This window comes from Mus caroli, chromosome 13, assembly GCF_900094665.2.
Source record: "Mus caroli chromosome 13, CAROLI_EIJ_v1.1, whole genome shotgun sequence".
NCBI lineage: Eukaryota > Metazoa > Chordata > Mammalia > Rodentia > Muridae > Mus > Mus caroli.
Genome location: NC_034582.1, coordinates 20,376,629 through 20,402,176, shown reverse-complemented (window position 1 = coordinate 20,402,176; position 25,548 = coordinate 20,376,629). Strand labels below are relative to the sequence as shown.

The 25,548-nt window shown below is 44.6% G+C and overlaps 1 protein-coding gene across 2 annotated transcripts in view; it reads right to left on the bottom strand.

Annotated features, from left to right (window-relative positions):
- Positions 1-25,548, bottom strand: part of Ripor2 (RHO family interacting cell polarization regulator 2) — a 224,789-nt gene that overhangs the window by 141,157 nt on the left and 58,084 nt on the right. Inside the window, exon 1 of one of the 2 annotated variants that reach the window (XM_021180185.1) lies at positions 7,871-8,027. The exons of the other annotated variant lie outside the window; for it this stretch is intronic. The gene's annotated coding sequence lies outside the window, so the exon portion shown is untranslated. Of the gene's footprint in view, positions 1-7,870; positions 8,028-25,548 lie in introns of those variants that run through there. 2 annotated transcript variants of the gene reach the window in all.

Genomic DNA, 25,548 nt, shown 5'->3' with positions numbered 1-25,548 from the left:
GGTAAGACTGTATCAACACCCACGGCTTTGATGGTCAGTGGCTTAGGCTTAGCATGTGTGCTGCATAGTTTTAGGACAACTTGACACAAACCAGAATCATTTTGGAAGAGAGAACCTAGAGAAGATGCCCCCATTAGATTGGCAAGTGGGCAAGCCTATGGCACATTTTCTTAATGATGGTTATTGTAGGAGGGCCCATCTCACTGTGGGTGGTGCCACCTTGGACTAGTGGTCCTGGCTGCTAAGACAAAGCAGGTTGAGCAATCCAAGAGGAGAAAGCCAGTAAGCAGCACTCTTCCCTAGCCTCTGCATCCACTCCTGTCTCTAGGTTCTTGTCCTGCTTGAGTTCCTGCCCTGATGCCCTGACTTCCTGCAAGAAGAAATTGCTGATATAGAAATATAAGCAACAAAGCAAAACAAAACAAAACAGCCCAACCAACCAACCAACCAACCAACCAACCAACCAACCAACCAACCAAATACAACCCCTTTTCTCCCTAAGTTGCTGTGTTTAGGGTACTTTATCACAGCAATAAAAATCCCCAACTAAGACAGAAACTGGTATCAGGTATGGAGTATTACTGTGACAGACCTGACCCTGTGTTTTGGGGAGGATTGTTGAAGGACTCTGGAGCTTTGGGCTAGAAAAGCCATTTAGAGCCAGAGCTTAATGAGCTGTTGTGGAAACTTAGTGATGCTGAGGGCAAGCAGATGATGGAGTTGGGCTTGTGCAGTTTCAGAGGGATGCTTAAGAGTTCCTTAAACACTCTATGGAGGCCGTTTGAAAATTTGAGCTTAGGCTATGCAGGGTTGAAGAACTGGCTATGGTCAACAAGAAAGCAGAACCATTAAAGTGATAATTTTGCTTAGTGGGAACGATCGATACTGGTCAGCTGAGGATGAAGAATCAGTTGCGATTAAGAAGAGACCAGTGTCAGAGAGGCAAAATCATCTGGGAAGTTTTTCCTCACAGTCAGCACACAGAAGCTGACCATGGTCTAGCAGTGGCCAAGGTTGTCCTTGTGCTGTTAGCCAAACTTGGTCTTGTCCTTAGTCTCCCAAATGGAACTGGTTTTGAGGGTCCAGCCTTGAAGGGGTCATGGAGAGAAACTGAGGTCTGGTACCATATGTCAGGGTCAGGATCTTTGTGGAGAGCTCAAGAGAAGCTATTGGTGAAAGTGCAGGCCAATTGCAGCAGGGAAACCCAGCATTTCAGAGATGACAGTGCTGTGGGATGGACAACCAAGGGTGGCAGCAGCTGTGGGTGGAGTTAGCCTGAGCCGAGGAAACAAGGTTTTTGTTCTGTGAATGTCAGAACAGAGAAGTACAACTTGCCAAGCCCTTGGGAGTCCAGAAGATCCTAAATGTACTGCAGACATTGTACACTGTGTTATTTACCCTGCTGGGGTTTAGTTTTGCTTTGTTCAGACTGTGATTGTGTCTTGGCTCTTCATTCCTGAACAAAGTCTCGATTTATTTTTGATTTTACAGGAACCCAGAGTTATTAGACTTTGGATATTTTAAAGAGACTGTGTATTTTGAAAAGGCTGAGATTTTAAAGGGTTTGCTTTTTTTTTTTTAAGTCTGTGGGAATTTTAAAATTTGAAATATGTTTTATATTGTGATATTGATATTAATCTTGCGAACAACAAGAAAGGAAAGGTTATAGTTTAACAGTGATGTGTGCGTGTGTCAAGTTGACAAGAGGTCAGTTTTATAGCAACCTGACACAAACTGGAGTCATTTTGGAAGAGGAAAGCTTAATTAAGAAGATGGCGCCACTAGATAGGCCTGTGACCAAGCCTGTGGTGCATATTCTTTTTTTTTTTTTTTTTTTTTTACTTTTTTAAAAATTAGGTATTTTCTTCATTTACATTTCCAATCCTATCCCCAAAGTCCCCCATACCCTCCCTCCATGCCCTCCCCCCACTCCCACTTCTTGGCCCTGGCGTTCCCCTGTACTGAGGCATATAAAACCCCACTTTGGCTACCCTAATTAACATGCCCAATCAAAATTAAAGACCTCATCCCAATATGGGCGTTTCCCCTTCTACCTTTATAAGTTGCCATTTGCCATGTTTTCCTCCTGTCCATCCAGAGCCTGTCTTCCCCACCACTCCCTCCAAACAAAGATCCCTTCCCCTCCTCCCTCTTCCTCTATCTACTGTCTTTGTTTCTTATTCTCGACCTTTTGTCTCTCTGGGGTGAATACATCTTCTTTGTGCTGAGAACCTGGTTCTGAGGTGTCTTAAGCCGATCCAAGTCCCTTCAATTCCTCTAACTATACCTTCCCCAGTTGCTGATCCGTCATTAAGGTGGGTCTACAAAGTTTATACACAGGTTGGATGTTTGCAATGTTATCTCTGACAGTGAAATTACCCTTTAATACATCACGTGAGCCAGGGAGATGGTCCAGCATGTTAAGGTGCTTACGATCAATCCTAATGATGTTGAGTTTAATCCCTGGCCCTTCATGATGGAGGGAGAGAACAGATTTCCCCAAACTTGACCTGTGACTTACATACACACACACAGGACTCTTTTAGTGCCCCACAAATAAACTCTGTGCTATTCAGTCACTGCATAATCTTCTTCCACCGACTCACTTCAGTATCAGGTTGATGTAAATCTACTTTGTCTTTTCATCTGGGGGCTTTTCATCAATAACGTCTTCTCCAAGGCTCAGCATCCGACAGTACTTCATGCCTTTTAGTAGCTGAACGATCTCCACTGTATGACTGTGATGTATTTCATTTACACGTTGGTCAGTTGACGGACCTTTGGGTTGTTTCTTCCTTTGTCTTCATTAACAGCACTCCTCGAAGATTCATGTAGACTTTTTCATGGGTTCATGGTTTGAAAAGTGTCGCACGGCTTCGTATTCCTACCAGCAATGCTCACCAGTGGTTTCTCCTTACCACCCCGCAGCTGTTCGAGCAGGTGTGACGTGCTCTCTCACTGTGCTTTTCAATGAGTTTCTAATGACTGATGATGTTGGGTGCTGCCATGTGTCTATTTGATGTTCATGCATTTCACTGCCTTTCTTCTTTGATCATTGATAGTGGAATATGTCTTTATAGATTTGCCCAGTTTTTTCACTCTTTGTATCAGGAGAACCTAGAAAAATGTAGCCTTTTGCGTGGGGCTTCCTTTGCTTTGCTGCTATTTGGAAGGCTTAGCCCCATTGTTGGATGGGTAAGCACTGCCTTCTACCTTCCTCTCAAATAATCTTGCACTGTTCGTTTTATGCAACCATTCATTAGATGATAGACACAGACATGGCTTCCATTTTGAGCAATCATGAATAATGTCACTATGAACCCTTGCATACAAATTTCTGTGCAGACATCTCAAAGGGACATGGTAACAGGAAGTGAAATGACGTTTTCTTCTCCTTGGGGCACAGATCCTGAAATGAAATAGTCATGCCCCTGTGACCTTTGAGCACCTCACAATGGTCTGCTGCCCTAGTCTACACTCCCACCAGCAGTGTGCAGGGGACTCTGCAGCTCCCTCAATCCTGATATTGCCTGTCTGTTGGATGCGGCCATCCTGGTGGGTGTGAAGTATGTCTTATGATTTTGATTTCCACTTTTCCTGATGACTAATGACTCAGAACATCTTTTCATGTGCTAATTGGCTATTTAACAATTTCCTTCTGGAGAAGTTGTCAATATAGATCAAATGAATAAATACTGACGTAGTTTGTCTTCTTTGTCTCCCCTCCTCTCTCTCCTTAAGCTGTACTCCTTAAACCTTTGCTACTGAATAGTGAGGTGAGTGCATTTGTAGTAAAAGTTCAGGCAGAGAATTTACATGAATAGAGTTTTCCAGGAAGAAATTCTCTCACCTTCATTCATAAAATGCAGCATCTCATGGAAACATAATTTTTCCTGAGGTTCAAAGAGCTTCTAGAGATGACCAAGGACTAACCTCCCATCTAAGTTTTTCTGCAACAAACAGTTAAGTCAGGTTCTGGCCTGTAATTCCAGCTACTCAAAAGACTGAGACAGGAGGATGGCATGTTACAGACCTGTCTGGGCTATATAGCAAGATCAAGGACCTCCTTAACAATTAACTAGGGTGACTTTGTCTAAAAATGAAAGATAAAATAAAAAGAAAAGGGTCAGCCAGGCAGTGGTGGCTCACACCTTTAATCCCATCACTTGGGAGACAGAGGAAGGCAGATCTTTGTGAGTTGAAGGCCAGCCTAGTCTACAGAATGACTTCCAGGGACAGCCAGGGATACACAAAGAAACCCTTTCTTGAAAAGCAAACAGACACCACCATCACCATCAAAGAGGGTCAGAGATCTAGCTCATGGGTCGAACACTTGCCTTGTATATGAGGCTCTAGGCTGACATAATGCTCAGTGCTGCAAAAAGAGCAAAAGCACAATACTATACACATTCCGTGTGTGTGTGTGTGTGGGGGGGGGGCTGACCTTCCTGGGCAGTGTGCTGTGCTTTCAGGACTAACTGCTTTTTCCATGGAGAGTTCTTTGCTAAGTGTCTCTCTGAAGTTCCACATCTTAGCAGTACCCCACAGAGAATTCTCACACACCTTTGAGACGTTATAATACACAGGAAGCCTCCAGGTATACCTGAACACTTCCATCCTATTACCAACCTCTGAGATTACCACTCTTTAAAGGTAAATCATGCAGTGCATCTAACTGTTCCATTCCTCAGACAGGAAGACAGGATAGTTCCTACATACGGCCACCAGCGCCAGCCTTCTCTGAGGGATCCAATTCTCCCCCTTCCTCTCCCTCTCCTCTCCCTAAGAGGTGACACTTGAGGCAGAAGCAGCTAAGATGAACACGTTATGAGAGCTTCAGGCTGCACTGACCCTGTTCACGGTTGTTGCAGACACACCATGTCTACCATCCCTCCCCAGGAACTCCAAGTAAACCCAGTCTCTGTCTCTGCGTATCGCTACAGTCTTACACGAAGGACTTTGTTTCACCCTTCCACATGTCATCGCACTGAATTTAGTTCCAGCAAGTAATGTAATTATTGTTAATAATATTAATAGTAAGATGTCCAAAGCTGTGGTTCCTTAGCCTTCCCCTTTGAACTTCACAAACACCCTGAGACACAGAGACAATTACTTCTCTTACTTTATAGCTGAAGAGTTGAGACCTGGCAAGGTTCATTACGTTGCTCAGAGTTACACCCATATTTGCTAACTTTAAAGGCATAGGCCACCTGCCAAGTGGCGTGCTCCTTTGAGACTGAGCTGGGTGTGCACGGCCCCTGGGTCACTGGCTTTGGCTTCCAGTCTGCTGTTCTGGTGAGTGTGGCCTTTGCAGTTGCCTACAGCATGGAAGGTTTCCAGTCGCAGTGTCCTGAAGTCTCCAGGGCTGCTTCAGTGTCTCTTGGCACTCTGCCTTATTTGTGTTCTACCCTGGGCTACTTTATTACTGTATGGGAAGAAAAAATACCGAAGCCCCAAGTAACTTTGCAAAAACACCCGTCCTAAACTACACATCGATTTCAGAGCCTGTCTGCAGGTGAGTGCCTCGTGGGCAGGTATTCAGCTAGTACTTTCCAGTGCAGTTTGGTCCTGTATCCAACATGAATTCTTCTCTTGTCCATGGGGAGAGCTTAAAGGTATTTGACAACAGCTGGCTTTCATCCAGTGACTGTCAGTCTCACCTTCCAGATATAACCAAGGATGGTGGCTAGCTCGGCAGTCATGAACTCAGACTGTGACTAAGTCCAGGGTTCACTCTGGTGACCAGTCTGTGCGAAGCGGTTGCTAATCATGGGAACGCTGCCCCCGCTGAAGGTCTTGTCAGCCTCTTCCACGGCCTTCTGAACAGTCCCAGTAGCAGTCTGTTGCAGCATTTTGTTTAACCACTACAATAACAACAACACTTCCAGAGCCAGCTTGACTGAGCTCTGGTGCTGTTATAGGTGTTCAACATGGAGTAGCTCATTTGGGAAACCAGTACAGTCATTTCCCTATTTCCAGGTCAGGAAATGGGCTTAGAGATGCTCTGCGATTTTTTTTCCCAAAGATCACCCCAGGCCACAGGGCTGAGGAATGGCACTGGAATCAGTGTCTCCTCTCCTTCCCTCCCTTCTCATCCCCTCTCTCTTCTCCTCTCCTCTCTTTTTCTTTCCTCTCTTCTCTCCCTTCCCCTCCGCTCCTCTCTGCTCCCCTCCCAACCACTCTTCTTTCTTCTCTTCCTATCTCTCTTCTCTCCTTCCCATCCATGCTCTTTCCATTTCTCTTCTCCTCTCTTCTCTTTCCCTACTAATATTCCCCCTCCCTCCCTCGCTCCCTCCCTTCCTCCTTCTCTCTTCCTTTGATTTGCCCTCCCCCTTCCCTGGAAATCAGTGAGAGTCTACCCTTCTCAATCCCTGTACACCCATGGGCATTTATTGGTCTCTCTTCCACTTGAAACACTTGAATGTTATTTATGGAGGCCTGTCGTTTGCTAGTTGACTGACCTGGGGTTTCCCCAATGTCCTCAGCTTTGAGTCAGGGGTTTTCTTGGGCTGTATCCCAGGGGGTTCCAGCTCTGAGGACCCAGAGCAGTGAGCAGTGCAGACATTTGTATGTGAGAAGTGACAATGTATGGGTGGGCCTTCCTCAGATTGCAGAACCCACCCTTGCTTTCTAAACTGAGCCCATTCAGCCTTGTACCAGCCTGCATGGGGAACAGATCTTATTTCTCCTCCACAGTGATCGGTCCTTTCTTGCCATCCTCAGACATCCCCTCAACATCACAATCTTCTTACCTTGCCAATGGAGAACAGTTGAACTGTGTTCTCCCCTCCAATCATCCCCAAACCAAATTGTCTTATTTTTATTAAACACCTACTATGTGCAGCAGGATTCTAGACACCAGGAGAGCAGGAATGCATATGTGTGTGTGTGTGTGTGTGTGTGTGTGTGTGTGTGTGTGCGCGCACACACACACACAGCCTCCTCTATGACTATTTTGAGAATAAAGTTAGGTCACATTTTTATCTTAGCAGCAACTAATATATTTTTTAATGAGTTTTGTAACTGCTGCCCATAAACACTTTTATATCGGCGAGAAAAGGGACCAATTAACGGCTGTAAACAGATTTCTTGGCTGCAATTATCCCTGCAGTCTGTCAGCAGGCCTGAGTCTGCAGGACCACTAGTGATCCTGACACTCTGTGTCAGTCTCAGTTCCTCATCAGCAAATGAGGGTTTGGGGCAGGTGGTCTCCAGGGTCCTGTTTCCATCCACCGGACAGCACATGGCTGCAGAGAGCTCGCCATGCTGCACTCTGACAGGATGTGCAAACTTCTCAGAATCCTTGTTCTCTACTTCCTCACAGTACACAGCCTCCTTCCGGTGTGCACCTCATGGCTCTGGAAAACGGGCTTGCCTAAGTTTCTCAAGCCAGAGGAGCGCCTCCACAGCCATGGCGCTGACACCTGAAACCCAGCTGCTCCAGCCTGGTGCACTCTACACACAGAACTAACCCAACACAAAGACAGGAAGATTGCCAGAAGTTCCAGCCTAGCCTGTGCTTAGCTGCAAGGTTCTGCCTCAAAAATAATAAATAAATATACCCAAGTAAACCAAACCAAACCAAAGCACCAACACCAACACCAACACTAACATCAGCACCAATAGAAGAACAACAGTCCAGACTCTGCTGGGGTTCTTCAAAGACTGCAGAGCCATCCTGTTGAGGTTTCCCTTCCCACTAGGGAGATATGCCTTTGGGCAGTCAGTAATTTAAATGAGTACTTAAGCCACAAGCACAGAAGGCACATATTGAGGATGGAGGATGACAGTCATGGGGAGAGTGATGAGTTCTGAGAGCTGCTCAAAGCTTCATCATGAAGAACAAGCAGTACATATAGAGAGCTCTTACCTGGACCGGTATTCTGCCTCTTTGCCCTCTCTGAAGGATGATACAGGGATATAATGACTTAGACATAAATTCATTCCATAGCCAACTCTACCTACTGGGAGTCAGGTACAGCAAAGCGTTCACTGGGCTCACCACTTGGCCCTCTTCTTCTGGCTGGATCACACAGGTTCACCTGGCAGTGCTCATGGCGAGGTCTCCATCTCCCATTTAAGGAAAAATAAACACAGGGTAAGCTCCTTACATAATGTGACTCCATCCTGCATAATTGCTGGAAGGAAAACCTCCTGGTCTCGTAGCTGAACAATGCTAGTGATTACAGTGATTAAATCAATCAAATCCAATTTCATAATCATCCAATGGAGCATTCTCAACTCCACGGGAGCCCCCGACATGACATGTGCCAACCCAGCTGTCTCATACAGGAATCAAAAACAGCATTAAACAAAACATTTGTGGGGGAGGGTTAAAGGTTTCAAAAATGTACTTCCATGTTAATAAGAATAAGGAGGCTCAATAAGGCTCCGTGAAAATTTAGTTTAATGACAGTGGAATAACTCATTTATAATTCCTGGTGACTGACTTTAGTAGTTCACCCATGAAAAATGTACTCACTCTATTCTGTTCAATAGCTGTTTTATTGTTATTGTATCAGGGACGATTTTTGTCAGCTGAGAAAGTCACTGTTAAATGGTGTTCTCTGAAGGCACTGAGGTAATAACATAGACGATGTACAACTGCAGTTAAAGAAGGGGTTTTCGAGATGTCTCCACAGTGAGGCTGCAGAGAGCTGTATGTGAATCTAGTTGACTGATGCTACAGGGCTCCCATGTCAGATCTTGGCACCTGATGGGCATAGAGAGAGGGGAGCTTTTGGTGGGAAATATGACAGCCTTCACTGTCAACTTGACTAGACTTAGAATCACTATGACACACATGGCTGCTGTGTGTGTGTCCCTGAGGGTGTTTCCAGAAAGGTTGAACTGACTGAAGGAGGAGGATCCACCGTGAATGTGGGCAGCACCATCCGCGACATTGGATCCTAGACTAAGGAAATAAGCTGAGCACCAACATTCACCTTCCCCACTCTCTCTCCTTCCTGACTGTAGGTGCAATATGACAGCTGTCTCACTGTTCTGCCATCATGCTTCCCCCATGATGATGGAGTGTACCCTCAGACAGTGAGCCAGAACTCATTCTACATGTCTGATGATGCCTTTGTCAGGCATTTTATCTTGGTAGTAAGAATCGTGACTTGACACATGAAGCTTGGTCTCAGAGCCTCTACTTCTGTTTAGTTGAGAAGTTGCACTGGAGTCAAACAGGGGGATGGGTGACACCTTCCTTCTCATACTTTGGCCCAGTTGCAGGCCACACCTGTGGGAGGCAGCTGTATCTCTGGGGGCGGGGGGGGGGGGGGACTGGGGGCGGGGCAACTGTATCTGTGTGAGTCAGTTGTACCCCATGCCCGTGGGAGACAGTCTTCTAGTTTTAGCTGCGGCTGACTTAGTACGTGTTTCAGAGTGCTCATCTTCAGTTGTGATCATCTGAGATTCTGGAAATTTCTAGAGTTGGAAATTCTCGCAAGACACAGGAAAATTAGTGTGTCCGTGTGTAGCTATTCTTTTACTATTTTGTGGGTTATTTATTTATTTTTTACCAACATTTATCCCCCTGGTTTCATCCCCTGCCAGTAGATAGGAGAGAAAGAAAAAAAAAGGGGGGGGGGGGGGGGGGATAGAGATCTCTGAACCTAAGTTTTCCTCTTGTTGCTTCGTTACTTGTAGCTGGTCTTTGCTACATTGTGGGTTCTTCTTTTTTCCCACCCTTTATCCCCCTGGTTTTACCCCTTATCACTGGATAGGACAGAAAGAAGGATGGAAGAGAATCTTTCTCCTTGTTTCTTCTTTGAGCATGACTACTAATAAGCCGACTCCCTTCAACGACAAACAAGTACCCACTCACCATTTACTGGGGTCTTAGCATTTATAAACCCTCTACAAAGTTTCTCAGAATGCCAAAAGCCATACAATCTCAGAAGCCATTTGCACCCAGCAAGTCTTTGCCTCTAGAATATAAGGCAAATGATTATCAGTGGCCACAAAGCAGCCCCACATCCCCATACATGGGATTAAAACAAAAATATATTATAGTTCTGTGTTTTTTAAAGAAACCAGAAATCCTGAATTCTCAAAAACATTATTTCATCCACAGGATAAGTAGTTTTGAAAGTTACTAATTGGAACTGAGACAGGCCAAATGGAGGGGTTTCTGTGGTACTTACTGCCAATGCAGGGGTTTCCTACCAAGTCCAAATTCTACATTCAGATGGCAGTGACAACAGTGTTTGCCTTCCAATAATTCAGTAGCCATCTTTTATTAGTTTACAGTTCTTTAGCTATGTTTTATTTTATAATAAAACATTCTTAAAAATAAGAACATCAATGGCCCACCAACAATATTTTAGAAAAGTAGAGAAAGATCCCATTCTTCATACAATAAAATCATGAGACACAAACTTGAAAATGATCAGAGCTAATAAACTGAGAGAAAGCAAGTTTGAAAATATGTGCAGAAAATTAGAACTAACATTCATAAAATAACTAAGCAAGTTTGGAAAGGAGCACTTCTGCATAAGAAAATAGCAAAAGTGAAAGTCATATGAATATTTGATTGCCGACAAATTAAACACTGAGGAGAAAATCAAACTAGTGAAATCAAAGTAAACGGAGCACACTGTCCACCTTAGCAAAGGGAGACAAAGGAAGAAAAGATAAAAGGAAAAGCTTAAAGATATGGAAGGTAAAGAAAAAGAAAAGAGCTGGGTATGATGGTTGAGGTAGGAGCATGATCGATTCAAACCAGCTTAGTAAATTTCTGAGAAGAGGCTGGAGTTGGGGAACAGGGCAAAATAGTTGGGGAACAGGGCAAAACAGTTCAGAATATATCTTGGGCTCCAGGGTCTTAAAAAGCTGACTGTGATAGCATGTGTCTACAGTTCCAGTTCTGGGAGGTGGCAATAGGAACTCACTGGACAGTTTAGTGGTGAGCTCTGGGTTCACTAAGAACTTTTCCTCAAAGGTAGAGAGTAATCAAAAAAGACAAGGACACTGACCTTTGGCCTCCACATACGTGTATACATATGTGCACACATGCACATACAAGAGCACATACAAACATGTACATATACCGTACAGACACACAAATGAATTTATCACTGTTATTATTTGGAAACAGAGTTGAGATAAAATCCAATACAACAGAAATAAAAACTACCATCAGTATTAAGTGTTGATAAAAGCACAAAGGCACTGCTGGTGGGAATGGCAGCATACATGGCTGCTCCCCTCAAACTAAACATTCACTTACCACCCATACATGAACACTGATGATACAGCAATGTCCTATGGTCGGCGAATTGCTAAACAAGATATATCCAACCAGACAGTGGATGTGGAAGGAGGGAATCTGGATACCAAATAAAGCAGACAGATCCTGAGAGCCACACACTGAGTGAAAAAAAGCCATGCTCAAAAGGACATCTGCAGTACCATAGACTTACACCATAGCCTCACATACAAGACAATCTTAAACTGATCGGAGATGAGGACAATGAATGAGGCTAGGGGAAGAGACACTCTGAAGGTGTCCCAGAAAGGATTTCTTGGTAATACTCTGTATTTTATTTGTGGTGGTGGGTACAGGCTGACATCAGCACATCTATGAAACAGTATCCTGCTATGTATATCTATACTTATATCTATACACATACACACACCCCCCAACATAGACACACCCACACCTATACCCCCACAGACATAAATGCACAGAGATAGCCATACCTGCATACACACACACACACACACACACACACACACACACACACACCTATACCCGTACACCCACCTAGCCTTTCTTCCACTTCTACACAGATGTACATACACATAGACACTTTGGATCAGTGTTGGTTTTTAGTTTTTTCATAGATATATAAAATATGACCATGTGATAAAAGGCTCATGAGATCTCTGCGCTGTTTGTGCAACTTTCTGTGAATGTATAAATTTTACAAAATAAAAGTTAGAAAAAGAAAGCATAAGGGGCAGGCTGGCAAGATGGCTCAATGGTTAAGAGCACTGATTGCTCTTTCGGAGGTCCTGAGTTCAAATCCCAGCAACCACATGGTGGCTTGAAAACCACCCATAATGACATCTGAAACCCTCTTCTGGTGAGTCTGAAGACAGCTACAGTGTACTTATGTATAATGATAAATAAACCTTTGGGTCTGAGTGAGCGGGGCTGACCGGAGCAAGCAGGGTTGACCAGAGTGAGCAGAGGTCCTAAAAATTTAATTGGCAACAACCACATGAAGGCTCACAACCATCTGTACAGCTACAGTGTACTCATATACATTAAATAAATAAATCTTTTAAAAAAAGCAAGCAAGCATAAGGGAACTGTGCATGGCTTTGCACTTGGGAAGTAGAGGCAGAAGAATCAGAAATTCAGTCATCCTCAGCCATGTGTTGAGTTGGAGACTGGCCTGAGCTACAGGAGGCCCTTGTTTATCCTGGATAGGTTAATGTCAACTTGACCTAAGCTAAAGTCATCTGAGAAGAGGGAATCTCAACTGGAAAAAAAAAGCCTTTGTAAGTAGGATATGGCTGTAGGCAGGCAATTGTGTATTTTCCTTCTAATTGCTACAATTAATTAATGATTTATTGGAAGTACTTTGTACATTGTACTCATTGAAATCTCTGGGCAGGTGGTCCTGGGTTCTAGAGGAAACTGGGCTGAACAAACCATGAGGAGCAAGCCAGTAAGCAGTGCCCCTCCATGGCCTCTGCATCAGCTCCTGCCTCCAGGATCCTGCCCTGTTTGAGTTCCTGCCCTGGCTTCCCTCAGTGAACTGTGACTTGGGGATATGTAAGCCAAATAAACCCTCCCCTCCCCAAGTTGCTTTTGGTAACCCTACCTAAAACATCATCTTAAACAAAACCAGAAAGGACAACAGAAGGTAAGAGAATTTGTACTACAGATGAAGGACACATGTTACCCAAGGACACAGGAATCCTTGGATGAATTAACACATATGGATGGGATTGTAGTCTATGTCCTTTCTTCAACTTGCTTCTTTCTCTTAATGGTGACAGTTCCATACAGGTCGTTTGTTTTTTATTTTTGTCTTCTCAGAAACATATCTTCTGAGTTGGCATGCTCATATCAGTGTGTAAATCCACATCTGCACTCATGCACACGGGTGTCAGCTCCATAAAGGGATGCAGAGAATTCTGTGTTTATCTCAGCCCACTTGGTAGTTATCTGGAGAGTTGAGACTACCACCATTTTAGAGAAGGCGTGGGTATCATCTTTCCTTTTAATTGCTACATGAGGCATATTGGCTACACATGGTAGTCTGTGGGAGGGGTTTGAGAACTGGAGAGAATCTGCACACTGTCTGCTGTGGTCACCATGGCAACCAAAGGATGGCTGCAAGGCAGGAGTAGAGAAGCCTGCCCAGTGGGGCTTGGGAGCTCCAGTTCTCCCAGTCTGCCTCCACCAGAGCAAGACTGATGGAGGTCCTTCCTCTTTCATTCTTCAGACTCCAAGTGAAAACGTCTAGCCAAGTGCAACTTCAGGCTCCCTAACCCTTCGGCATCACTCTCCACAGCATTAGGTTCTCACAGCACTCCCATGGCCAGGAAGAGTGACATCACCCTTTTACATCTGCCTGCTCATAATCTCCTGTCTTGACCAGATGGTGCAGTAACAGACACTCAGCAGCTGGTTTTGCTCACCCACAGTGTCACTAAAAGCCTGTCACCTATGCCTTCATTCTGTGTCCATTCCCTAACCTTGGTTCAGGCTTTTGATTGACATCCCCTCACCCCACACACACATAAGCATGAGAATCACTAACACGTGTATGTCTGCCAAAGCTAGCTCAGTGCTGTTTCAAGAATGAAGGTATTGAGATTAAATCGCTTAAAATCACCTTGGATTCAAGGAAGAACAAAGTCAGGACAGGACATAGCCCTCAGCCTTCCCCTGCCCCAGATGAGAGCGGTTATCCACAACCACAACAAGTGACCACCTCCTGAGACCCTGCTTGTCCCCCCCTCAAGCAATAAGAACTTCTTTGGACCACTCTTCAGACGTAGAACTGAGACAATGAGGAGACCTTGAGCAGGGCTGGGTGATTGACTCGACCTCTACTCCCCGCCCTCGTCCGTTCTGTACCCAGAGATGGACTTGAGTGACTGCCCCTTTCTGTTCTTCCCAATGTCACCTGATCTCTACTTGTCTCCATTCCATGTCTCTTTAATTGGCTGTTGGGATGGCTGGACAAGCCTTACCTGGTGAGAGAGCTGGAGCCAAGGTTTTTACTCCAGAGCTGCAGTTATAGAACCCATTTTAGCAAGCCCCCCAAAACCCCTGTTTTGCAGAAGTTGGGTGGAGCTGAGGGCTTCCTACACACAAAGCAAGTGTGTTTCCCTGGGCTGGGCCCTCAGCTCCTTACCCACTCAGAACCTATCCTAGCAAACAGTTGAAACACTTCTTTTCTCCCACTTCTCCCGAATTGTGAATATTACCTTTAACCATGAAAACTCTTCGGTCCACGGCCCTGAATGCCAGGCTAGACGGTGATATTATATGATTGAAAGGAGCTGGTCTCTCCGGTCTGTGGCCTCTCGTTCCTACTCTCCCTGGCCTCCATGCAGACTGGGCTGTCTCTTTCTAATTAGCCTCTGGTACCTCCAAACTCTCTCCTCTCCAAACCATAATTTATGTCATGGGAAGAGTCATCCTAAAATAGCTTGTTACTTATCTCTTCTGGAAGGCCTTTCCCGGCCACACACAACCTATAATTTTAAGTACAGGCAACAAAGCAGTAAACTAAAACCTCCACTTGCAAGATGTTCTTGCTGTCCTTCTGCTGATGATGGTCAAGGTCATCTTGCCCTCAGATCAGGTTTCCTTCTGCCACACCCAAGGGCAGCCAGCTCCAGGGCTGGAGGCTGAGGGCTGGGACTTTGCCTCTTTGGACTTCCCATTTTACTGGCACAGTGAGATTCTCTTAGTGGTGCTTCGCTTGGTTGTTCTGTGGGAATGCTATCATGTAAGTGCTAAGACAACACCTGTGCTGACAGCATAAAATGACAGGAAGGCTTTTGAGGTTTGGGAAGTTCATGTGAGCCTGCAGACCTTGGCTATGAGAACAGCCCAAGTTAGAATTAAAGTCTGCATGTTTGGCTTCAAGTGGACTCTTTGTGGCCCAGGAGGGCCACCAACTTGCAGTAATCTTCCTACTGTGGCCCCCTTAGTTCTGGGACTATAGGCATGACCCACCATCACCATACCCTCTTTGCTAAATCAACCCGTGTATGTGAGCGTGAGCATGAAAGCCCATTACAGAGGAGAATCTGAAGTTTCAGTCCTTACACCCAACCTTGGTTGAGGTAGAGTCAGGGTCCCTGTCTGTCTGTCCATCTGGCTGTCTCTGTCTTTCTGAGATAGCCCTGGATGTGCTGGACTGCATAGAGATCCAGAGGGCTCTGTCTCCAGAATGCTGGGATTAAAGGCCAGTGCCATCATGTCTGGCCTGGGCAGAGTCTCTTGGTGCTTACAGCTGTGTACACCAGGCTGGCCAACCTGTGAGCTTTCAGGGATTCCCCTGTCTCTGCTTCCCATGTCTTATAGGAAGGCCAGGATTATAGAGCTTGCTGCTATGAACAGCTTTACATGAACCCTGAGGATTTGAACTCAGGTCCTCATGCTTGCATAGTGATTGTCTTAGGGTTTTACTTCGGTGAACAGAAACCATGACCAAGGCAAGTCTTATAAAGGACAACATTTAATTGGAGCTGGCTTACAGGTTCAGTGGTTCAGCCCATAATCATCAAGGCGGGGACATGGCAGCATCCGAGCAGGCATGGTACAGGAGGAGCTGAGAGTTCTACATCTTCATCTGAAGGCTGCTAGTGGAAGACTGACTTCCAGGCAGCTAGGGTGAGGGTCTTAAGCCCATGCCCACAGTGACACACCTACTCCAACAAGGCCACACCTCCTAATAGTGCTACTCCCTGGGCCAAGCATGTACAAACCATCACAGTGAACAAATGCTTTATTTGATGAACCATCCTTCTGGCCCCTCTCTTGCTTTTTCACCCACTAGGGACTCCATAAATACTGAATTTGTTTGCTAAAATATATTGTACTAGTCGTAGACTTTCTTTCCATACACTGCTCCCTGAGCTGGAATAGTTTCTCTTTCAACCAGTATCCCTCCAAATTTCTTATCAGTGAAAACTGTTCCAAATTACTTTCCTAAATTTTTATGACACTTTAACTGCCTATGAAACTCACTGGTGCTGGTCATATTCTGTCTTATACTGTAGCTTGTCTTTTTTATGTGCTGTTTTGCCAGCAAAGCTGTCCATCTATTGTGGGCAGATGGCGCCTGCCTTAACGGTCCTCCATGTTCACTGCAGGGAGTATGGAATGCTCTTTGCCCAGAGCTGATTTTCCTCAAATGTCTGCTGCCTGACAAACAGGAATAGAAGCAGCTGGAAATGGACAGGGTAACTCTGTCTTATACTTTCATCACTTCAGGGAGCCTCTTGGGAGCTGGAGGTAGCACAAGCTGAGGGCTGAGTGTTCACATTCTCCAAAATTCCTGTTATAACTCAGCCCCCAGTGTAACATTGTCAAGGAGTGGGGCCTTGATAAGGTTATCCAGCCACGAAAGCTTCTGCATAGTGACTTATAAAAGAACTCACAAGAGGGACGGGGAACTAATGAGGCTACCAGAAGCACGGGGACAGCTAACGAGACTACCATAGCACGGTGTGCCATTTTGGAATCATAGACCAGGCCTTTACCAGATGTCAACTTGCCAATACCTTGTCATTGGACTTCTAAATAAATTATTATTTATTATCCAGTCTCCTGTATTTTGTTGTTGCAACACAAACACACTCAGACAACACTCATCCCCAGACCTTTCGTACTGTCGACTCCACACTTGGTTTCTGCAGGGTGGAGAGAGTATCTAAAACTGAGCTAACTCTATTCTCTCCTGTACATTCAAGGAAACCTAGAGTCATATCGCCCCTTTCCTCCCCAAACTTGGAACCAAGTCTTAAACCAGGAGGTGGGCAGAAGAAAAGTGAGCACAGAGACACAATTCCAACAGAGATAAACTTAGGCTGGAAGGCAGCCTACACCAGTTAATCTTGTGAAACACTAACCTTAAGCTTCCAGAACTAGTCAGAGTCATCCATGGAAAGGTAGTACTTGGCAGGAACAGGCCTTCCCCATGAAGCATTGTCCTTGGGTTACCAACAGGTCCATGGTCAAACATGATCTCCAGGCACACTCCCAGAGAGAAAGAAAGCAATCCTACTTAGTCTATAATGTAGTGGGTAGGTCTGATGCTGTTTGGATTCTAATGTTAATTTGGTCCCCCCAAACTGGTTGCCCCAGAGACAGGAGGGTCTGCATGCAGTTGGTAGTTAAGTGACCTTGCCCCAGTTAACTGTGATTGCTAAATAAAGATGTCAAAAGCTAATAGCTAGGCAGAAGAGACAGAGGTTTTGCAGATTTGGGTTGGAAGAAGGAGGAGGAGAAGAATGTGCAGGAAGAGGAGGAAGGAGAAGGCGTCATGGGTTAAGGGTTAAGAGAGTGTGGCCCTGAGGGCTGCCCAACTGGAGCTAAGAGCAGCCCAGGTGGAACATAGTAAATAATAAGTGATAACTCAGGGTTATCGATAGGAAAATAGATTCTAACACCATGGAGGGGAGGCAGTTGCCCAACCATTGTGCTGTTTAAGGCTTACTGAAAATATAAAGGCTGTGAGTGTGTTTTTCATCTGGGAACTCAATAACCAAAGGTGGGATAGAAAACCCGGGCTAGTATTTTAAGTATTTTCTGTGACATATATGGGACTGCTGCCCTGTCAGCAACCTTTTTCTGTACGATGTTTGTCTTACTTTAATTTTTTGGATTTATGTTATAATTCTGAATGTGTGAATGTTTTGCCTATATGTATGTTTGTTTGAGCACCACGAGCACGCATGATGGCCCTCAGAGACCAATGTCAGATCCCCTAGAGCTAGAGTTCAGAAAGTTGTGAGCCACCACATAGGTGCTGGGAATAAAGCCCAGATAGTCACAAGAGCAACAAGTGCTCTTAACGACTGAGCCAACTCTACAGCCCATGTACGGATATTTCTACAATCTGTCATGAGAAGCAGAGATTTTTGTTCTGAAACTAATCCAAAGGCACTCAGAGGGGAACCACATTTGCAAATAGATAACTGCAGATTCAAATGAAATCTTACTGGAATAAACTGTCTTCCTACTCAAATATGGCTGACATCTTCACAAGACAACACTGAGACAAAAGGAGAATGCTATTGGAACATTAAACACAGAGATGAATTACACACATGTCTACAAGGCTGCGAATATTAAGGCTTGGTGGGCATTGCTAGAAGCCACCAAAGAGGAATGGACCAGATACATTCACTTAGCTCTCAGAAGAATCCAACTCTACTAAGCCTGAGATTCCAGACTGTCTCAGGGAATGGGCACACACTCTGTCAGCAACCAAGTATGACAACAGGAAAGAGTTACATATTATGGCTCATATACACATTAAAATATGATGCAGTCATGTAATGGATGTTTTTAAAGATTTAAGCATTGTTACTAAACATTACTAGAAAAAATAATCTTAAGAAGCCCTTATGGATCCTGTGTGATAGCAGCTCTGTGGACAGTAAAGAAGTCTACAGTGAACTGGGAATGGCAGCTCAGGTCTATAATCCCAGCATTGGGAAGACTGGTTAGGACTATCGTGAGTTCAAGAAGCTACTGGGCTATGAACTGGGACTGGGCCAGCCTGAGCTACAGAGTGAAATCTTGTCTCAAATAACATCTACAATAAACATGTATTCCTTTGTGTGTGGGTGTCATTTTAATTGTAAAAAAAGGTAAATGTTTCATTTAAAATGAGGATACGGGACCCACGTGCATCTTCTTTCAAAAGACAGGTCTAGCTGAAACACTGAACACTAAGACCAGAAATATATCTCCAGTATGGAAATGAAGCACAATCTTTTCACATTTAATGTTCTAATGTAAGAAAACTCAGAAAAATTGTATAGACACCTTCCATTTTTTTAAAAAAAAAGTCCTTATCCACTAGCATGGAACAATTTTCTTTAATTAAGATTTTTTTGTTTTTCAAAGAAATGGGTCTCATAATGGTGCCCCTCATCTCCTTATATAGCTGGTTTCTTCCCCCTCAATTACTCTCTACTACTCTTTTGTCATATGCATTCCACAGTCCTCTCACGTCCCTCTGTCTTAAAGCCTTTTCTCCCTCTGTATAGTCCCCTTTCCACTTTCACATCCTGTGTGCGCGTGCTCTCGCACTTACACACACACACACACACACACACACACACACACACTATGAAACAGTGATATTTGTCTTTCTGAATGTGCATTATTTAGCACAAAGATACGACCTGAAGCTTTGAAACTACTATGGGAAAATAAAGCCAAACATTCCAAGATATAGGAGCATTCCAGGACTTTCTGAGGCTTCAACAGCACAGGAAACAATTGCTCAAATTGGCAAACAGAGTGTATGAAATTTAAAAGCTTTTACACAGCAAAGGAAAGCATCAGTAAGGTGAAGAGGCTGTTTACAGAATGGGAGAAAAATTTTGGCCAACTGTGCACTGGGCAGGACATAAATATTCGGAAACTATAAAGAAGAACACTTTTGACAAACAAAACAAACAACCCCCCCCCCCAAAAAAAACCAAACTAAGCAAACAAACAAAAACTCAATAGAAAAACAAAGCAAGACACAGCTGCCTGTGCATCTTGGAGGGAGGGCAGCCATCATCAGGTTGAGAGGGTGCCTTGGAATTTTACAATCTGCTTGCTGTTGAGAGCCCACTTACTCAGTTCTGAGGAGTCAAGTCATCAGCGTGCAAAAGAAAAGTAGACATGCTCGTTGACTGCCCCAGAGGTAACCTTCCTCACCCCATTTACTAATCTAGAATCATGAGATGCACAATCGGTTTGGGGTAACCACCCTGGGTGTCAATCATGACTCTATGGACAGTGGGCTTGGCCGGTTACTTTTAGACAAGCCTGTGAGGGAAAGGCAGGGCTCAATGTGCCTACACCAAGCACAGAGCCTCAGCCTTCTCATTGCTAGGACAAGAAGAACGTCTCAGTTCAATGATGCCTTATGAACCACTGTACTGGCCTACAGAGAGCACAGTGAAGGTGTGGCTGGTTCTCAGACTTACAGCAAAGATGCTGTTGTTAATCTGTAAGCTCATACTGTGGTGTCAGGCCCTTACTCTGAGCTCCAGTTCCCTTGCTTTCAACAAGAGGTCAACAAGTTTCAGAGTTTTAAATTCACTTTTGCTTTTGAAAAAATCCTAGTTGTCATACATCAATTGTGTAGTGCACCGGGATTCATCATGACATTTTTATATGTGTGCAGCATGTTCTGGCCATAATTACATGCCTTCCCCTTTCCTCCTCTATCTTAATATTTGTATAAAAAATCTAAATTCCACATATGGGAGAAAATTGTAATATTTGTTTTTCTGAGTCTGGTATTTTTCATCTAAGTGGGGGAGAGGGGAGCAGGAGAGGCTGATGGGAGATATGTGCTATGAAAAACGAGGGATACTGATTGGAGGAGGAAAAAAGGAGAAACGAGATGAGAGGGGAAGGGGAGGGCGATGGGGAAACAGTAAGAACAAAGAATAATGCTATATCTGGATTTAAATGTCACAATGAAACATTTCTGTTTATGCTAACTAAAAATTAATTTTAAAGCGTAAAGAAAAATATTTTTAAATGATCTAGGATGACATGTAAATGCCCAGTAAGTGCTGCAGTTACTTCTGGTTCAAGAATTTCACAGCAATACCTGCCTCTCAGGGATGGATGACATGAGGAGGTCCCAGTGGGAATGGTGACAGTTGGGAGCTGACATGACTGGCACCTGCTGGGGGAAAGTGCCAGCTGTAGAGAGATCTGTGTGCTTAACAAAGGATTTCCCTGTTTGTGAGTACTGTCCCATCACCAGCTCTTTTGTGTAATTGGCCTTCCCACATTCTCTATCACTCTTTAGGGGGTAGTGATTTATTGAATTGAAGCTTCATCTTTTCTGCCCTGTACTCTTCTAAACTCTGGCCTGGTTTTTCTGTACAGAATGAACTTTATCGTAACATATGTGTAAGGAGACTGTGTGTGACATGCTCTTGCGACAAGGGGATGAGCCTTGAACAAGTGAAGTGACCGAATGCTGAAACCACGTTCACACAAGACAGATATGAGTGTACCCAGCCCCGTTGACTCTGCTCGCTGCTTCCGGGCTCTGCTGCTTACTTCATTTTTGCTCTGGCTATAAATATTTCCCACCCATGTGCGGAGGCAGCATGCTCAACTACCTGAGGTTCAGATTGCTGTCTGATTCTAGAATTGTAAAATGGTAATTAAGGCCCACAGAATGACTGGACTTAGTAGTGCATATCTCTAATCCTAGCACTGGGGAGGCAGAGGAAGATGAATCTCTGAGTTTAAGGTCAGCCTGGTCCACACAATGAATCCCAAGACAACCAGGACAATGTTGAGAGACCCTATCTCAAAACAAAGAAACAAACCCGCAAAATTACATATTTGTTGTCATTTTGTCTATTTTTTTATTTAAAAAATTCTTGCTCTATAACCCACTGAGTCCTTGACTTTTCAGTCTTCCTGGTTTTGCTTCCTAAGAATTATAGGTGTGTAAGCATGCTTAGATTAACTTTTAAATGTTAATAGCCAGATATAACCAGGTCTTGTTTTTCCCACTGTCTTACACCTTATCCATATGTTGCTGAGACCTTTGGTTTTCTCCTTTCCCACACGACACAATCTATGCTTTGGGAAACCAAAGACCCAAAGAAGCAGCCTACAAAGGGCTGACTGTGTGTGGAATGAGACAGCGTTTTCCCTGGCTTTTAGGCCATAGATGACCTTGTTTCTTATGCGTTCAAAAGGCACACTGTATGTATATTATCCTATAGGAGAGACCGTGCTCACTCCCAAGTCTCTCCCAGGCCACGTCAGTATGCCTACACCATCAGGTAGAACTGCGTCTACCTTACACTTGGGTCTTCTGTTTTGAAAAGGTCCAAGAGGGTTAATGTGAATGGAATTTTCTTCCTGTAATCAGGTGGCAGAACTGGGTAAGAATTAATACTAGTGGGTGGGAATTCCTCAGGCTCTGCTTAGCTGAAGAAGGGAAAGGCTAGCTCTTATGACTTCCCTATGGGCAGTGGTGGCTGCACGCCTTTAATTCCAGCATCATGATTGGACCAGACCCAAAGGAATGAGTCTATCTGTCATCTATATGATGAGTTTTAGTTCTGAGAGTCTCAAGTCTAGTGTGAAGACAAGTTGTCAATATAGCATGAAGATAAGAAACACAGGTTTTATAATCAGATAATGCAACTCTAATGACCATGTAGCTATGGGCCAGCTGTGTAAGTGACCCCCACACTTGGCCACCATTCTTCCTCTCATGATGGGAGCAAAAATAGATACATCACAGAAACTAAATGAAGGTGTGCAATTGAAGCATCTGGCACGTAGTAGGACCTCAACAAACCAGGCTGCTGTTGTCTAGCATGAGGCCATGTTTTGGCCACTGGTACAATACTATAAGGAGAGGGAAGAAGTGGGGGAGGCAGCCCAGACCCACAACAAGTGCTCTGAGAGCAAACGTTTGGAGAGGAGATTCTGGGGAATCCTGTCCCAAATAGTTCCTTGGCCGCCAGGAATCGGTGAAACCCAAGCGTGCCTTTGCTGTTGCTGCTGGTACTGACACTTGGGAGCTGCTAAGAGCACTTTGAAGTCCCTCCCATCCACTCTGCCTCCATGCAGGGGTTTGTGTTTCCTAAGCTCTACTTTCTCTTACTAACACTGACCCAAAGTGAAAGCACCCGCTTGTAGTAATTACAATCCGACAGCGCTCTAATTTACCACATACGCACAGTTTTGTGACCATGAATCTGTCCACGTATACATTTAGTTTGCATGTGCGTGGGCTCCTGCTGTAGCGCACAGCACGTGTGGAGGTCAAAGGATGATTTGCAGGAGTTAGCTCTTTTCTTCTCCCATGCGAATCCCATGGATAGAACTCGGGCTGTCAGGCTTGGCAAGAGCTCTTGCCTGACAAATCACCTCATTAGCCCATAAATTGATTTAAAAAAAAAAAGCATTATATACCTCCCTGGTGTGTGAAAATAAGGGTCTATCGAAGCCTGTGGTTATCTTCCCTCCCTTCTCCTCTTGCCATGCGACACAAATGCGACTATTGGTTATGAGTTAGGAAAATAATCAGCTCTTCACACCTATGAGGTACAGCCTAACAAGGAGTGGTAGGAACACAACCTGAGTCAAGCCTATTGGAGCACAGAGAGCACCTGCCACACAGGGGAACAAGCAGGACTAAGAGCTGGTCACAAGAGTCACTGGATGCTATGGATGTACCTTTAAATTCTGTATTTAATATTTTAAAGTTACATTTACTTATGTATGCATGTATGTATGTATGTATGTATGTGTGCATGAATTGTGGGAATGAGCACATATATGTGCCCTGGCACATGTATAGAGATCAGAGGACAATTTTCCAGAGTCATTTCTATTCTAGTACCATGCAAGTCTCCTATAATGGAACTCAGGTCATCAGGCTTGGTGGCAGACATCTTTATTGACAAAACCATCTTTCCAGTCCATGGTGTCTTGAAATAGGGTCTCACTCAGTAGCCCAGGCTAGCTTAGTACTGACTATGTAATATAGGTTAGACTTAAACTCACAACAGTCTTGCCTTAGCTTCTGATATGCTGGGATTTCAGGTGTGACCCATTACAGTGCCTCTGCCCTGACACTTCCTTCCATACTTTAGCCTACCTCCTGACTTCAAATCACACCAGAGTGCATATCACTGGGCCAGCCAGTGTGGGAGAGAGAAGCAGAGTGAACTGGCCAGGCCCAGAGGTGTGGAGAGCAGGCATACAGCCTTTCCCAGGGCCTCTGAATGGCCTCATTCATTCACTGTTCCAGGCCTCTATCGCAGATAGCTCCACTTCCCTTCCCTGTGGAATAACTTTCCCCACCTCCCTATGAGATACAAAACCAGGGCCGACTCCCAAATAGTTGGAATTCTTTTCTCTGAGTTGCACTGACTTAGCTCCGCTCTGTTTGAACAAAAGGGCGTAGGATTTGGACGCGTCCCAAGAAGGTTATAAAGAATTTTATCTTGGGATAAGGCTCTCAATGACTGCTCTCTGAATCCTGGGGGCCCAGTGGCTTCTGAGAAAGCAGAAAGCACTTATCAGCCAAACAAATATTTTTCCCAGCTTCCCTGCCAGTGGAGCCACAATGGAGTCTACCACGAAAGCCCCCATAGATGCTTGCTTACCCTGCACACCCTCTGCCTTTAGGAAGGAAATAGATAAGAATAAAACCAAACGCAGAGAAAGGCTATCACTCTGCTGCTATTGTCCGCAGACACCCTAGCTGGATCGTCACTGTCCCTGCAGTGGTTGTGGAGTGACGCATATCCATCCAGAGCGACTGGGCTATGTCCCTGGCCTGCCCGGTTTTGCTTTGTGTCACACACTCTGGAATGTTTGGACTTTGTGATAATACCATAGACACTGAGTCATATTCCTTAGGGTCCAACCCCCACCACTAATTGTGCTCACTAATTGTGCAACCCTGGGTAAGTCACTTGAGCTCTGCACCACAGATTGGTAATCTGTAAACTATAGCATGCAGAAGCAGCCACTTCATTGGCTTGTTGGAATCATTCAATGAGATGGAATTTGTAAGAGGCTTAGAGGCATTTCTGGCACCCAGTAAATGCTCAGCAAATGGAACTTTTTCCCTTGTAGCTCAAGCCCAAGCATGGAAGGGGATTCCTTTGCCCCTCAGCATTCCTGGAGCAAGGAGCTGGACAGAGCTATCTCCAGCCTGTGGCTCAGCCTCCACCATGGAATGCAGGACCTGGTGAAAAGAGCCCCAGCCCAAGGCTTTGGCTCAGTCTCTCCCTTTCCAAGATTAAGAGGGCTTTAGCAGTTTCTAACTTCCAAAAAGATTTTTTTTTTTTGGTAACAAAAGGAAAATATACTCATGAAAAAATTCATGCACTACTTACTAACATTTACAAAATTAAGACAAAATGCCCTGAAGGCTGGCTTTGTACAGAGAAAAATAAAAGGTTATGGGTTTGTGTGTTGCTGTTCCTTCCAGGACCCAGATTCTTTGCGCTCTGCTGTCTACTGGAGCAAAAGGAATTATCGAGTGGTGGCGGCGAGCAGTGGGCACTTGCTGCGTCCAGATGCCAGGGAGACGTACGGAGGGAGGGATTCCTGTCTACTCTGCCTACTTGCTTACTACTGCTTGAGGAGGATCTGCAGTTAGCCAGGGAGCTATGTCTGCCACACAGGACCCTGGGAGTCAGATTCTAAAATATATGCACATAATATGTCTTCCTAAATAATCAACTGTAGCTCAGTAAAATCTAAAAGGATGGAAAGAGAGTTTCAGTAGTGAAATCTCTCTCTCTCTCTGTATTTCTCTTTCT